Source organism: Lissotriton vulgaris, chromosome 2_1, assembly GCF_964263255.1.
Source record: "Lissotriton vulgaris chromosome 2_1, aLisVul1.2, whole genome shotgun sequence".
In the NCBI taxonomy this organism is placed as follows: domain Eukaryota; kingdom Metazoa; phylum Chordata; class Amphibia; order Caudata; family Salamandridae; genus Lissotriton; species Lissotriton vulgaris.
The window spans coordinates 1,000,428,612-1,000,445,183 of record NC_141687.1 but is presented as its reverse complement, the minus strand read 5'-3'; the positions used below and the strand labels follow the sequence as shown (position 1 = coordinate 1,000,445,183).

General features: G+C 45.8%; 1 protein-coding gene across 1 annotated transcript in view; it reads right to left on the bottom strand.

Annotated features, from left to right (window-relative positions):
- LOC147731529 (sodium channel protein type 2 subunit alpha-like) overlaps positions 1-9,013 on the bottom strand; it is an 860,436-nt gene extending 851,423 nt beyond the window's left edge. Inside the window, exon 1 of the mRNA XM_086956593.1 lies at positions 8,808-9,013. The gene's annotated coding sequence lies outside the window, so the exon portion shown is untranslated. The remainder of the gene's footprint in view (positions 1-8,807) is intronic.
- Positions 9,014-16,572: the final 7,559 nt, after the last annotated feature.

Below are 16,572 nucleotides of genomic sequence, written 5' to 3'. Positions count from 1 at the left end.
CTTGCTCCATACTACATCCCCCATCCCCGCGAGGACGCGCACGGGACGAGCCGGGCGAAGCCCGGGCAAAGGGCGGACCCTCTGTGGCCCTCCGTGGACTGAAGGGACCGGGACGGGCCCCCTCCCTTGATCCTACTGTGAGAGTAGGTAGAGTCATTCTAATTACTAAATTAGCTATTTTTGTGGATCAATTAATCCTACTCTAATAATGTCACGCAAGGGGGGAACAAACATTGCTTCTGAGAGGGGCCAGTGCCAAGGGCTACAAGAGCTTCACATGAATAGCACCAGCACACTGCCTGCTGTTCATGAGATAGACTATAACTCTCCTTGCCACTCCTTAACCAGTATGCAATCTCCCTTACAAACTCCAGTAAGAGGGCAAAACCTGTCTTTGTGGGACGAATTAAACATCCTATGCAATACCAAGTACGCCGTGGTGGAATCACCTTCTCCTGTTAAAGGCACCAGCTCCTCAAGTACTAACAGCAGTTTACGGGATCCTCCCTTTTCACCTAAGAAAGACAATATCCAAGATCTAGCCCTCCCTCGGCCTGTACCCACTAAAAGGAAGCATTATGAGGACAATCCCGAAGGGAATTATTCCCAATTACAAAAACTATCCGTAAGCCCTACACTACTTGTCAACAACCTCCCTACTACCACGGAGTCTGCAGACAAATCAGACGATACAATACTCTACCCTCAGTTGACTCTATTGTCCCAGATCGAGCATCTTGTCAAAGCCATCATTTCTCCACTAGTTGAAAAAATCAATTCCATAGGGGAAAGGCTCTCAGGACTAGAGAATACAATCACGACCATTCTGACACCTATCAATAATATGGTAACATCTAACCGTTCCCAACCACTTACAATTTTGGAAACATCTAAGCCAACTCCTAAACGTGTAAACGCCCAAATCACAACACAACCACTCAAAATTCCAGGCCCAATTGCACCCAAAGCCCCCTTCAAACCTGCTCCATCAAGGTTCACAGGGGTTAGAATAGAATCAAACAAACTACCTCTTATACACCTTCCTCCAGAAGCCGCACCATATGTGTCCGTTCTTTCAGGAGTACTAGCACTTGCTCGTGGGAAAGCCGAAAGACAGCAGGACCTATTAAATAAGGTCATATTTTGGTTGGGGAAAAATAGACCCCTACCACCGGATCAAGATGGTGGAATCCTGAGCGTTAGAAGGGTGGGCTGGCTGGGCTCATTACCAAAAAACATTCCCGGGGACTTGGTACTGGTTAAATTCAGGAACAGGAACATCGACCCATACCTAAGATCTTGCCCGCCCCAAGAAGGAGATGACCCTATATGCACTTGGGATCTACTTGATTTTTATCCATGCATGCCAAACATCCCCCTGCTTAGACCAACAGTAGAGCATCACCATCCGCTGGGAAGGGGAGTTCGTGTATCCAGTGGTATTAGTTTCTCCGCTCCCAATAGATTCGAACCATTATATAACTGTCATAACTTTTGAGTGCTCTATGTATTACCACAGTCGATAGTGATAAACTGTATGAATAACATGTCTTATTATGGAACCCAGAGGTTGGGCATATGTCCTTTTAACTTGTAGTCATATTGTCATTGTATGTATGTATTAATTTTAAGACTGTTTTTATATGTACGCTTTTATGATTTTAAAACAAAATCGAATAAAGCATTATCGAATCGAATCGAATCGAATCGAATCACTGAATTTCTAGTGCAACATTAAACACATCAAAAAAGCTTTGAAATATTTGCTGCAAGAAGATAATAGAATCAGATTAACATGCAGAAACATTCTAACTTTTCTATAATTACATATAGAGTTCAGAAAATAAACATGGTGCCATAAATATCTCCTTTATGGTTGTCACTGTACAGCTAGAAAAACAGAGCAGATGGAAAAAAAAGCCATGTTTCGTTTTCGTTCTATAAACAGCCGCTTTAGATATGCTCTGTGACCTGACCAGCCTTTCTCCTTGGCTGCTGGTTCTGGCACCAGATGTTGTGACGTCAGAACTCTACTTTAATAAGGTATTACAGTTGAGTTCTAACATCATTTCCTTATAATCGATGACTGCATACAATAGAAGTTTCCGATTATAAAGAAATAATAAACAGGGTTTCATTTAGAGATTCAGACCTGTTAACTTGTAAATATATTTCACAGTGTGAGGAGGGGGCGGCTCCTTGGAGGGGGTGGGCCTTATGCTTTGAGCTGGATGTATGACGTTACAACGCATACTTTTACCACGCATGCCTTTACAACGTGGTTTTTACATTGCAAACCTTTACAACGCATAGCGCGTTGGGGTGCTGGATAGTGAAAAGTTTAATTTACTATTCCAACTCCAGTTCCCGTGGACACTAGGGAAGGTGTTGGATAGTAAATTAAACTTATTCCCTATCCTAGAGCGCCCCCCAGCGCAATGCGTTGTAATGGTTTGCGTTGTAATGGTCGCGTTGTAATGGTAGTGCGTTGTAAAAGTTTCGTTGTAAAGGTTGTTCACCTTTGAGCTACCTAAGAGGCACTGTACCCTCCAACAACCCATCACCCCCTCCCCCACTAAAAGAAACAACGGGTCGCTGAGTCTGCTGCCGATGTCCTGGGGTATTTTCACACACCTTAATAGATATCAGCTGATTACTGCCACCCAAGACAATCTGGAAAGCCTCTTTGTGCGGTGGTTTCCAGCTCACCTTTTCTGCCACCATGTGATTTCAGCTCCTCATTGGGCGACCGTGTGAAGGGAGGTGAAAGCATGTGACACGCAGTGGCACCATGTGAGTTGGTAGGTCTAGTAGAAGAGTATTATGAAATGGGTTGCTGTGCACTTATATTAGGGATTGTTTACTGACTGTTCTTGCAATCGTTTTTTAATAAATAAATCAATAAACAAAGTAATAGCGGTGGTTTAGACCATATATTACATAATCCCACTGTATATCGACAGATGACAGGAAGACAGAAGGATGACGGGAATTTACGTAGTAGAATTCTTTGCAAAAACAGTGTATTGCTGCTTTTGAAAGTTGTCTTGTTACTCTTGAGTATCAAAGAAAAATATTGTTTTCGACAACACGATTGAAAAGAGTTTTCCCAGAACACAAAAGTGATTTTCAGTAAAAGGTTATGCATCACCAGAGCCTTGATAACAGAGGACATTATGTTCTATAGTTAAAATGACATCATTGCTTATCTACCTGCCTGGTACTGATGTCACAGACCCTTCGTCCAACTGGCATCATCGCCACGCCCTTCTGCAGACTCATAAGCAGGCACGTCACGTGGACTTTTTAAATAAGTAATGAATGATAGACTGTACGAAGGGGTGTGGAGAAAGGAACGGTGTACTTTGAACGCAATCACCATGCGGGGGTGCATTGAAAATGACGTTGTGCCTTAGAAGACGTTGTGCCCATTCGCTCGTACTTTGACACACTTTCACATGGCTAAGCAAAATAAACTACACAACAGTCTTTAATTGGATTTAATCTAAAAAAACACGATGTAAAATGGCACGTGAAGAACTGCTTTGGCCATGATTGTTTCAAATGTTCACAACGTGAGTGGAACTAATAACAACACATGAAGATCTGCACAAGAGAAAAGCCCCAGTCCTTTGTCGCTTTCCATTCTATTGACAGTATGTGCCAGTGGCTGGCATGTTCTGAACACGTGTCTGCTACCCGCATAAAGCATTAAATGCAACCACATTGCTAATGTCTGCTTGATTAATTTCTTAATCAAATTATGTTTCAAAATATCAAACGCAATGTGTGTCTGATTACTTGCCGGCACATAATAAAGATTGCAAATCCCATTTGTGGATTTGCTCCAATGCTTCAAGGACGAATAAAAAGATATCCATTGAATTCGGACTTTGACAGAAGCTCACATGTAATTGTGTGAAAAAACTGCCAAAGCATGCAAGTAGCATGTCTATGCAATTATAGCTGAGACTGGCACTGCCTCTTTTTCACCCCTCCCAATCACCCTCAATATACTTTACTGAGGTCAGCAAACTTGTTTGAATATTCAAATATTCTAGCATCAGAAAAAGTCTTAAATTAAATGTGTTTCTTACAAAGCATAGGTTGAGGTCCTTAAACAACGCACAACACGTTTTAGAGAACTTAGAGAATTTAGCTGCAGGCGCATTATGAACCAATCTCTTTTCACAATAGTGTCTTCCCACCAAAACCATTTTATAAGAGTAGGAGACAGGGTGAATATATAATATTATTTATTTGGCTTCCTATGTGTTTGGCTGATGGACATATTAGAGAAAATGAGTCTGAGATCGAGGGATATGTTGTGAAATTCAGTCCAGACCAATAAAGTCAATTTCCAATTAGTGTCAGATGTTGGAGTTTGTGTCTTCTGTCTAATTTTCTAAGAGATTTAATTTTATATTGAAGAATTACTTTGATTCATTTTTGGAAGGAGATTCAATGAAGTGTCCATACTGCAAGTATTTAGAACCTAGAGACATGGGAGTTCATCCAGGTCTCCCCCACTTAACCAAACTGTGTGATCCTAAGCAAATTAGTGTCTCTCTGTACCTCTGTACTTTTCACTCCCAAAATTGGGGCCATCTACAGGAAGGGTCTCCAACTCTTTTCTTTAATGAGAGATAATTATGATCAATGAAAGTCATCCTGAGCTAATAATATTATTAGTATTGTAGTGTTGTAATAGAGACCACGTCAAACAATATTACATTAGTGACCAGCCTATGCGTGCTACTCGTTAGAGACGCCTGATCTTGAAGCTGTTGTGTGCATTATACAATGCAACACATTAACGCATTCAAGACAAAGGAAGTGTTGCTCTATAGACTATGATATAGTTAGGGCAGCTGTTCCTTTCAATGTTTAAACATTAATTTCTAGGACTAATACTATTCGTTTTGTTTAATCACTTGTGCACCTCTTGAAGTTCAGAAACTGTGTACACATTGTTTAATACACTGAGAACTCATCTGTATAATTAAGGATTTTTTTATATAAGGTACAAATGGAAAGTGAATAAAATTGAATTGGTGCTCTTCTTTAGAAGTCCTTGAAATTGTTGATCAATTTCATCTGTACATCACAGGCCCCAAGAGGTTTGGGCTAGGGCACACTGGGGTAAAATAGATGCAATATCTGCAAGTAAAACCCTTTGACTGCATTCCTTTCTTTTCAGATGAATTATTGATGGATATTGCTTGTAGTGAGTTCCCCAAGTCATCCATTAGCAGAGCCCCAGCTCAGGCCAGGGAGCATGCAGAGCGGCAGCAACACTTAAAGAATTCAGGAAGGGCGGCAGGCAGTATTTAATGCAGACATCAGGCCCTCCCTCGCCCAGTGTACATTCCAAGGCTTGCAATGATTGCTAATGTTCTTTAAAGAACTGGTGAATCCAAAATGTATCCTGCATCAGCTCAGCATCTACAGAGACCACTTTAGCTGGCGGTCACGTGACTCCTGTTCCAGTAAAGGCACACTCCGCATTTGTGAAATGAGTCTATAAACCATTGTTGTTGGCCAGTCCTTGCTATTGCAAGTCTAACTCTTACACAGAGGTGCTGGTTTAATGGCTGGCAAATTGTTGCATCTACTCGGATCACTAAAGTACAGACACATGTGTGTCAGCTGAAAACGGTGTATGTAAGTGATGTATATGTATGTATAGAAGGATTCATGCGAAGGCACTATTTATTACTAAGGTGATACATTTAACTGGAGCTACAAGGGGCATAGCGAACAATGGTGCAGTCGTGCAGCTGCACAGGGGTTTGGGGGGGGGAGGGGGGCACTTGACCCCAGCTGGTGAATTTGTAGTGCCAACCTAGAGGCTGAAGGGACAGGACCCCAGCTGGTGACTTTGTAGTACCAACCTAGAGGCTGAAGGGACAGATTCCTTGCTTGGATCAGTCCCCGTCTCGTGTGATTGCTACAACCTGAAAATCTACCCTCTGCTTAAGTGACACAGTCGAGTCTGCCTAAAAATAGACTTGAGTGCATAAACCAGGCGTACAAGATGTACCCATTAATCTGATGCCGGTTGGCCTGATGTTCCAGATTTTGATAAGGATGTCTACAGAGTCAGTGGGTTAAAATGAAACGCGATAAAGGGCATCCGGCAGCTGCAAGTGAATTACAGGATCAGGATTCAGGGTGGTGGCTTCCTGGGGAGCAGGAACCACCACCTACTGCCACAAAATGGAATCCTTGCGCCGGCTTGACCGGACTGCATAGGTGAAATCGCACCACGTGACCAACACCTCCCACACCCTCCATCTCCTTTTACTGGTGGCCCCGTCCAGCAACCGACGCAGTCAGCAGAGTCCATGTGCGCCTCAATTACAAAGCACTGCAGAGCTCCCGGGGGACGGCCCGGGCCTCCGTGATGCACTCTCTGGCCGTCAGCACGTCCTGCTGCACAGCGAGGCAGGAAATGGAAAACCGCCGGAGAGCTACTCTGAGAGGGCTGGGCGGTAAATGATGCGCCCTGTACGCTTTCACCTCCAGGCCCTGCACTTTCTCTTCCAGATAGAGCGAAGATAATCCCCCTTAACGCGTCAGGACTAATGCGGGGCCTTTCAATTATTAAAAACAACAATTGAGTGCAGCAGTGTATGTTGAACGAAGCCCCAACCCCGGGGAGGCCACATTTCGACCATTTCTGAGATGCAATGTGTGTGTGTGTGTGGGGGGGGGGGGGGGGGGGGGGGGGGGGGAGCATCCGAAAAAGGCCGCGTTAGCCACACCTAGAAGGAGCTGTCAGGCGGGCTCAGGGAGTTGTTACTAGAGGCCACACACCACGTGTGTGTGTGTGTGCGCAAATCGATCTTTCTGAGAGGGGTCCCGGCTGACAGTAAATTACATCGTCCAGAACTGCACTCTCTGCATCTTCGAAATCCACTCACATCTTTAATCCTCGGGTGAACACTCAAAACAAATTACATTTCGCTTTCATGCTGAAGAGCCCATGCTCTGAAAGGCGAGGGCCTAACCAAAAATCCCTCTGGTGTCCGCTTTTTTAAGGCTCACGTATAACCGTAGGAGCCCCTTCTAATTATCATAATATTACAATACTTCAGGGCTGCGCACACTTGAATTGTTGTGGTGCGAATTTAAAGCACTACGTGTAACCACAAGTTTAAGAAATGCAACAAATTACGTTTACAGCACCTAGAAACGGCAGAAGCGTGGAATGAATCAGTGCATTATTAGGATCATTGATTAACTATTTATCATTGCTATTATTAATATCACTATGTGCTATATATATATTTATATAGATAGCCAGCCATTGAACACAATTCCTATTCAACTCATCCTTATGCTCACATGAGTTTCTCTGCTTATTGCCAGAGGTCGAGCGGCCGTCTTGCCTCCACGGTCGGAAACGCCTATCTTTGTGCAGTCTGCGGCGCTCGGCCGAGGGCCAGCCCCGCGCCCCTCAGCCAGCAGCAGCAGCGCTGCCGCATCAGCCCGAGCGCGGCGATTAAACACCGCCACCTATAGGAGGACCTGCCCGCGTCGACGGCAGCTGCGGACAATACGGTCTTTTTCTGGGCAGGGACATAAAGGCGGACACTCGCTGCACGCAGCTGCCTTTCTGTTTGTGTACCTTCTTGTGTTTGCACGGCACACCCTCCCGTTTCCACAAATCAAAGATGTCACGGGGCAGCATCCAGTCTGCAGCGTCGTGCGCTGAATGAGGCGAGCCCGCGGCTTTGCCGTAGAAATAAATGGCTGTTTGAGTCAGTGGCGCGACGCAGAATGAGGGGACACCCCTGTAGAACGGGAAGGGGGCCCCGCAAGTCTCACATATCCCAGTTTGGCCTTGAGCCGAATGGGGGTCCCCTGAGTGGGTGGAGGGCTGCCCCCCTTGCACCGCCGGGAGCTGCAGGGGCCTGCGTTACGCCCTGTTTGAGTCATATGCGGCGTTAGACTTTCAATTCACAGAGATGGCCATTCGCAGGCTGCTGCCCGTGAAACGGGACGCTCATTCACGGACTGGCATTCAGAGCGGCCGAGCTGATATAACAGATCCGCAGACGCCCCTTGTAAACTGAAAATATAAGCAAATGGGTTAAATCACGAAGGATCCCCTCTTACCACTAAAATCCACTGTGCATTTAACAGCACACCGTCAATATAGCCAAAAGGCGTGCGCACATTCGAGTTTCCCAAGACGTGGACCGTCAGTGTAGCAGACCTCACTGCAAAGGCATTGATTTTTTCAAACAACAAAAGACTGGGTCCGAAGACGGACAGGCATCCATTTAAATGGCCCTCGTGTCCGGGGGTAGCGGGCGCTGGTCACCGCAAGGAAAAGAGGGGCACTGGCAACCCCAAGCATGGACGTGCGGTGTTTTCCACAGTGGTTCCAATTTGCGCAGTGTACAGTAACAAGCAGCCACCAATATGACCTCCGGTGGGGAGGTGTGAAAAACTCAGACCCTACTGCCGAGCAAATGATCGCACTGACAATCATTCCACACAGAAGGGATAAAACGGAAAACAAACACCTGCCCGACACCCGAATGCGGGAACAATGACACCCAACTGCAGTAAAATGCAGTCACACCAATCAAACACCCAATGTCATTTTGTCACACCAAGGGAGAAAAAAAATCCTGCCAATTGTAATGCGATTAAAGGTTTCCTCGGACTGCAATGCACCTGATATTCACAGCAAGCCCCAATGTCCCGTCTGGGCTGACGCCCGAACATCGGCACGAAATACAAGCCCAGGATACCCGATGTCCAGTCCCTGGTGAAATATTCCGCAGGCTTACCTGATGAAGAAACCCCTGTAGGCAGATCATAGCAGCAGAGAGGCTGGCACCCAAAAATCACCGGCTCGAAGCTGCCTCTTTCTGAAGACGTGTCCGTTTCTAGCCTCTAGAGCAGATACGCATCACCAGCGAATCCATTATTACTGATAAAAACAAAGAACCCTCTCCAGAATCTTCACCATTTCAGCCTCTGCTTCCTGTTCTGAGCATCACTCTATGGTAGGTATTAGCTCATATAAATCAGGGGAACAGTTTACACGGAGCAGACTGCACCTTACATGGTAGCGCCATCTACCGGCAGCAGGGCGGAAATTACTCGCTACGAGCATGGTTGGAGCATCCTCGTTCCGTCTTTTTTTCTGCAGGTGTCTTATAGTCCAGTTCTAGCCATAACACTCCTCTGTAGTCACGCAGACCGGCATTGAATTTAAAGAGTTTTATGGTGTAGATGAATAACAGTATTTTTTCTTTTCATACTGCTATACCTTTCATGTCGTCTCGAGGTTGCTGGTGGGTGCTCAGAAGGGGTAGGTGCTGTGGGAAGCCTATTGGAAACGCTGCAGTGGACCCCGACGTACGTTCTGTGTATGGGAAGCCATACATAAGCAAATGAACTACAGCATGTCCCATTCAATGAGTGACGCAGAAGGCATTCTTTAATGATCTCATTACAGTCACCATTAAATGGGAAGACAAGGACGTGTGTCTATCTCTACCGATGCGCGCTGACACAGCCCATTCACCTAGACTCGATGTTACGTAACAGAAGCACATCCTTCGGCCTCGGGCGGAGGCCGTGCATTTGCTGACAAAGATTTTGGGAGTGTCACAGCCGTAAAGGTAATTTAGGGACAAGGGCCTGACCATCACGTTCTGGCTACAATCAATGTCCATTTCATTAGCCGCCTGGCTAACACAAGATCATTGGCCCGTGAGAGGATAAAACATTCCAAGTATTACGTATAGGGCAAGGGGCAAAACCTCTTGGCATGTAAAGCATTTCTTGCCGAGGCCTGGCGTTGGTGCTTGGTTTATTTATCTCGAGAATGTGTTCTGATCGAGCTAGTCACTGGTACTGGGCGGCCCTACTCAGTGCTAATGGAAGCGCCCTGCGGCTGCTTCGTTGAAACAAAGACCCTCGCAGGCCCTCTCTGACGGTGGGTGCGTGAACACGGTACCAGTCCACCGGGGAATGGCAGTAGGCGGCTGAATGCCCAGGCTCACAGCGCGGCGGGACACTTCCAGTGCCAGCAGGGAGTGAGGTAGCTGAAATATAACCCCTGCTAACAGAGAGTGGGTTCCAAGACTGAATGGCTGGTTTGAACGGCAGGGAGCACGAGGAAGAGCATGACTGGACCATTTCGCCACATTGCCTTGGTTTGTGGGTGTTGTCAGTAGTGTGTAACTTCTACGTCTCAAAGTGTTTCCTAAATAAAGGAAAAAAGGGGGAGGGGCCGGGAGATGGCTTGGGAGGCCCACGCCCGTGCTCCTTAGTATAAATCACAAATGTACCAAATTAGGGCTACTGTTCCTAGAGAAGGAGAAAAAGGATCTAAGCAGGTTGTGCGAGACTAGAGTAAGCGCACGGGGGCAGTCAATAAGACTGTCTCATGTCGCCCTCACACATCCCCAAAGGGATGTCATGCTTCATCATAGGGCGTTTCTCCTATTTGGGCTGGCGCTGCAATGCCCAACGGGTCCCCCAAAGGGTCACTATAGCAGAGATCTTTGTTTGAAAAAAACTGTATGATGAGTGCAAGAAAGTTTGTAGGTGGGGTGGTGTAATGAGTATGAAAATGTGGATTAAAACTGATAGGGGAGGTCATAAACTATTCTTTAATAACTGGGGCCGTGGAGGACGAGGGTAGGTGCGACTATGTGTCTGCACTCTTCTAATCTCTAGCAAGGATGCTCGCGGTACCTCTGCTTCACCCGAGGAGGCAATTAGAAATCTTTACTTAGGTTGGATAGTGAACCACATGTACAGTATGTGCACTTGGGGGCACCACTTTGATAAATTTGTGGGGTAGATCACTTTTTCTGTCCTGACGAAGCGCCACGGATCCTTATGACCACTAAAAGGCACGAAACATGTTGACTTTCTACTCAGAGTGAGACCTGAGGGAGGCTACTCACGTACAACTATGGGGTATGTAGTGTACGGACTACCAGGTTTCCTTATGACCCTATTGGTAGTATTCACCTGTAAAAAGGCTTTAAGTCAGACAGGGCGGTCCAGTTATTAAAGAATAGTTTGTGACCTCCCTTATCAGTTTTAATCCACATTTTCATACTCATTACATCACCCCACTTACAATATTTCTTGCAATCATCATACTTTTTTTTCAAAATAGATCTCCGCTATAGTGACCCTTCGGGGGACCCATTGGGCATTGCAGCGCGGCCCAACGAGGAGTAATGCCCTATGATGAAGGATGGCATCCCCTTGGGGATGTGTGAAGGCAACATGAGACAGTCTTATTGACTGCCCTATGCCCTTACTCTAGTCTCACACAACCTGCCCAGATTAATTTTCTCCCTCTCTAGAAACAGTAGCCCTAATTTTGTAAATGTGTGTAACTTCTAGTCTGTGAAGTGCCTGAAAATGCCTTTGACTGTTAATGACTGCTATCTTGTTAATGGTATGAGATCATTACAGAAAGCATACTCTGAAGAGCATATGCCTGTGCATGTAGCAATAAGAAACATAATTCCATAACACAAAAAACCAAACAGCGGAGAATAGACTCCCATTGCCTTTTTGGAAGGAGGCCTGGCAGTAGGGAATGTGGGAACTGGTTTAGGGTAAAGAGGGTCCTACGCCAAACAGTGGTTATAGGGCTCCAATTGTGATATGCGGTGTCTTTTGAGATGTGAGCTATATGGACACCTTACAATTGGCCCTAAATTGAGCACCAAGTATATGCCCTTAGCATTTGACCCTTAAGGTAGGATACATATCGGGATATTCACAAGAGCGTGTGATAACCATCAGCAAATTAACTTAACGCAACTCTTCACATCACAGTCTATCGCAACAAAATAACACTGTGTTAACGTTGTATTCCCAACCCGGCAGCACCATACGATAGCAGCAGGATAACGCGCCAAATGACCACCTAAAAATTAACTTGACACCTAAAAAATGCAAAACATGAACGCAAAAAAAGATGCGATGCCCCAAATCGCAATACAAAAATCAGCGACAACCAGCGACAGGCCTGCAATTTCCACTTCTCATGCGGGAAAAAGCACTATAAAAGCAACAAAAAACATCAAAACCAAAGCAAAGTGCGTAGCACCATGGATGCACCCGGACCGAGTGCAGATGACAACCCAAACCCCACAAGCCCCACGGAGGACCAGCCAGGAACCCTGTGTAGGGGAAGGGCAAGGAGAAGAGGAAGAGGAAGATGGGGTTCAGTCCGCAGGAAGACCGGATCATCGTCACGGAGGTGATAGAACACTACCAACAACTGTTCATCATCTCCACTGCTTTATTTGCAACACAAACCGAAATATGGCAGCCAATCATCAAACACGTGAATGCAGTTGGAGTGTCTAGGAGGTCAATGGAGGAGGCCAAGAGGCGCTGGCATGATGTACAAAGCCAAACCAAACAGAAACTCGCCACCAAAAGGAAGGCAGCAAAGGCGACTGGAGGTGGGAGTCCTGCGCCAGAGGAAGAGCTGGATGAGCTGAAGGAAATGATGGCCACAGTCATCAGTGTGGAGACAGTGCAAAGAGTTGGGGGTCTGGACACAGCTCAATATGACCTGACCCAACAGCAACAGGGTGAGTAACCACCAGGAACTGGTTAGACGATGGAGATGGGCACAATGGCACACATGCACAATCATGTGCAGCACACTGCACATGCACAATGATAGTAGAACATGTCCTTGATACCCTTGGCACACTACAGCACATATAACAAGTATGCTCCTGTCTACAATGTGCACAAATGGGCCCCCCTCCATATCACCAATGCCACAACCTACCCATGCACATGTGCAGAATCCAGAAAAGCAGCGGCTCTGTCAGCCACACTGGCAATGCAAGTGACACTGCATGACGATAGCATGGCTGCAGTCAAAACACATGAGATGGCGCACAAGACGACTTTGAGGTGGCCCAGTGTGGATCGCACCTGGAAAGGAGCAGGTCACACTCTGACACATCCCGTGCACCTACAACCCATGACGTCAATAACACATCTGCAGACAAACAATGCACAAGAGCACAAAATCAGTCCAAGAGCACAAATGACCCAAGTCTCAAACATCCCAGCACCCGAAAAGCACACAAGTCAAAGGCACACCGCCTCAAAGGGATAAGGGGCCGCTAAATCAGAGCTGCAGGGGCGACTCTCCCACAATGCAGCACACATACATAGCAATCACAGCACATCAATATTGACGACTATGTGGTACAAAGTGCAACACTTACACCACAGGACAGAGGACACAATTGGTGATTCTTGTGCGTAGATACTAGCCAGTCACATCTGGCATTGCATGACACTGTGAGATGATAATGTACGAGTACAAACACACATCCATCATGTAGGTGAAATGTCCACTGTCTCCCATCAAATAGCCAGTGTCAAGACTGAGCCTCTCTATTCCAAGATTAATGGTTTTCTCACCCGTTCCAGTTTTAGATACAGGTCACAAGGCAGGAGATTGCAGTTAATTTGGACCCAATCGGTAGCCAGATGTTCCAGTGCAGAAAAGTGTCAGAAGAATAGTTAAGGTGATCGCAGAGTTTTCAAGACGCGGCCGCGATTGAAATAAGCTTAGTGCTCTAGTGTTGCCAAATCTTTCTTCCGCATCAACTATATTGTGTGCTTGCACCTGAGGTGCAACACACTTCAACGGTCAAATTTTCGGTGAGAGGAGCGTTTGTTAAGCACTCCTCATTTTGAGAAGAAGATTGTTCCCAGCAAGGAATTTTCTGGCTTGCCAGCCAGTCGGTATTACAGCCTTATTTCTAGGAGCCTTCAGGTCAGTAATAATCCACCTATTTTGTTTGGGACTTCCGAGTTCAGTTCTAGAAGGTACTTTTTGGGTAAAAAAGTGTTTACTAGTTCTGTCATTATCCTTAGACTATCCTATAGCAGTCTGGCAATAAGGATAGAAAGCATTTATGAAAATGTTGTCTCAGCACTTTTTCTTTCTCAAGAAAAAATAAATTTTTTACTAGTTAATTTTTTCTTTATGAACAAACTGTTACCTGCTACTCCTGCTTTCTACTTCAAATAAAAAAACAGAATATTATCTCCTATTTGACAATGTTCAATGGCGCCACTCTTTCCGCTGAGCTAATTCACTCGTCTATGTAGCTATACATATATATATATATATACATATATATATATATATGTATCTATATATATATGTAATATATATATATATATATATATATATATATATATATATATATATATATATATATATATATATATATATATATATATATATATATATACACTTGTACTTACCACCTTTAATCATCGCTCCAGTTTTCCTTCCCTCATTTGAGAAGACAAAAAAGACTAAATTGAGAGAGTGCGCTTGCTAGGAGACATGCAAATATATTACAGACCTAAAAGTCAAGAGAGAAGCTATTCCACTGTGTAATTCAGGTACAGATAACTAGAGAGAGGAATTTAGTGAAAACATGATGGTGGGATTGCGGGGTTAAGCAATTGTGTTGTTTTCTGGTTACAGGTGCTGAAGCTCCGGACTCTGGGAATAGATTAGAAGCACAGCAGTGGCAGTCTCTCTTTTCCCCCATTCCCCTTTCCCCCTCAGTACTGTGGGCAGAGTAAAGTCTAGTCCGCAGTTGTGTTTGGGAATTGAGAACTATACATCAGCTGCAGAGTAGTTCAACATTCGTCTCCCGTGGAAGACCAAGTTCTGGTACGTGCTTCTGACAGCCAGCACCACCAAAACAGTCAAATTGTACATTGTCATACAGTCTGTATGTAAACATCTACAATGTGTCAACATACATGGGACACACTGTTAACCTGCATCTCCCCTTTACATTGCAGAGGGACAATCAACACCTCCTGCAGAGCAGACCATACATCTCTTCAGTGATGATGAAGAGGACCCCCTGCACATTTGCTCAGACACCCTCCAACGGCTAATGGACAGCTTCCGCACCCCACCCCCAGGAGCAGGGCAGCCCAGCAGCATCAAGGGGACCCCACCGCCTGCACAGACCACACAGCAGGAAGCACACACAGCCATGGCTGTCTCCCAGGACCCCCACGACCCACACATGGAATTCCAACGCTGTGTGTTGGGGTGCCAGGAGGAGTTGGCTAATCAGCTGCAGTTGGGCTTCGACCTTGCGGCAGACAAACTAGATGTCATAGTCTCATCAGAGACTACTTACAGTCCCTGACGCACACCCACTGTCCAATCCATACCCTCGAACAATCCTTGGCTGACATCTCTGGGGCGACTATTCAGATACAAGAACTGTCTAGTCCGACAGGCTCCAGCGATGACAGTACATAGTTGGTACAGATGCGTAGGACAATAAAGACCATTGAGCCGATGCAGGCTGGAAGTATGACTGCCACGGCTAAACACCAGCAAGCTGTAGCTGGGATCTTCCATGACTTGCAGTTCCTCATCTTGTCATTGCTGCCACTGGGCCAGTCCCATATGACTGCTGCGGGAACCTCGACGCACACATCTCTGACCCCTGATGTGTCAGTGGCACACATTGATGCAGACATAACACCCCCACACACACCTGGCACACCGGACACAGAAGACGTCTCAGAGGAGTAAGATGTGGAGGTTAATGACTGTGTGAAGAAGGAGGAATTAGCCCTATGCATCATGCCCTGGAACAACACCTCCCACTGTCCCCCGAAACACTCTGTGACATTCACCTGGACCCCGACATGGACTGCCATATCTGCTTTGGTTACCAATGACACAGCAATCCGGCTGTGGACTGAACTCTTGCTCTTCAGATTACCTTTTCAATCCTCCAAGGACTCTGGTTGGCCAACCACCGGGCAACCATGTAATGTGGGCTTGGCATGGCCATGTACTGCTCCAGCTCCAACATTCCCCAGATTGTGAATAAAACATTCCAAATCACACAGATGTGTCATGTCTATGTTCACTCAAGTATAAAAGTATGTATGAATGTAGGGACATTGATTGCACTAACAGGTACACCCAGGGAAATAATATCAATGTGCATGTTTGACCCATATCCACATGGCCAATTAGATGGCTGTGAAGGTGTGAACTAGCTGGGTCCTCATTGCACATGAATAACAATTTCGCAACCCCCCAACATAGGCCCATGTCGATGTATTAAATAGGGCTGTCTGTAGAATTGATAAATTCGGTAGCAGGCCTGAAGTGGTGTCCCCCATCACATGTCGCAACAGAGCATCTCTTCGCATGACCTACTCACACACATCTGTGTGGACATAGTCTGTTTTGATGGATAACATTGCTCTACATGGTAAGAAGTTGGACCTCATACTCACATTGCTGAAGACACGTAAGTGCACATGTCTACCAGCAACTATCCCAAACACGATGTCTGGCTCACAGAGGTGGAGCTGTCAAAAGGGACACACCCCCATTGTACAGGCGTCAGTCAGTCCCTCTCTGTGTACGGACAATGCTCATTGAGGCACACGGTTTGTCATTCTAATCACACTCATCACAGTTGAACTCTAGTGAAGTTGCATAGACTTTATTAGCATGTGCTTGTCAGT